The following is a 591-nucleotide window of genomic DNA, read 5'->3' on the forward strand; positions in this document are numbered from 1 at the left end:
CTGCCACCGTCCGGCAGGTGGGGTGGAACCGAGGCCACGGCTGTCTGGTACCCCCCGCGGGCCTCGTGGCTCATGGGGGCGCCAGTGTGGGCCTGACGACTCTGCTCTCATATAGGAGCGTAAAGCTTAACATTCTTAGTTTCCACTTGAAAAATCAAGGTGGAAGATAATTTATCACATCTAAAATGAATACTCAAAGCTGGCAGAGGAGAGAAAAGGGGGAAAGTAAATTTGTTGAAATTGAAGCGAGACTTAAGGTAGAAGAAACCCTTTAATAAGAATTGTCTTGAAGGATGTCTAAGTGAAATTCACAGCACAGAAAGAAAGCGCAGAGATACTCAAGCAGACCTGTTCTCTTTCCACCCTCTTAAGCACACACGGGGAGGTCAGGAAGCCAGATTACCCCCTCCCCATCCAAAACACAGGAAAAGAGAGAAAGCTGCAATCCAAATACTTCTTGTGTCCTTGAAGCCCGATGCTCCAGGCCATTTTGAGAGTAATTTAACCCCAGGGCACCACCGAAGTCCTGCTAACCCCCTGCCTGGACCCCCTCCAGTGCTCACTGAGGAGCCGCTGGGTAGCAAGCCACGG

This window comes from Bison bison, unplaced genomic scaffold, assembly GCF_000754665.1.
Source record: "Bison bison bison isolate TAMUID 2011002044 unplaced genomic scaffold, Bison_UMD1.0 scf7180017864321, whole genome shotgun sequence".
Lineage (NCBI taxonomy): Eukaryota > Metazoa > Chordata > Mammalia > Artiodactyla > Bovidae > Bison > Bison bison.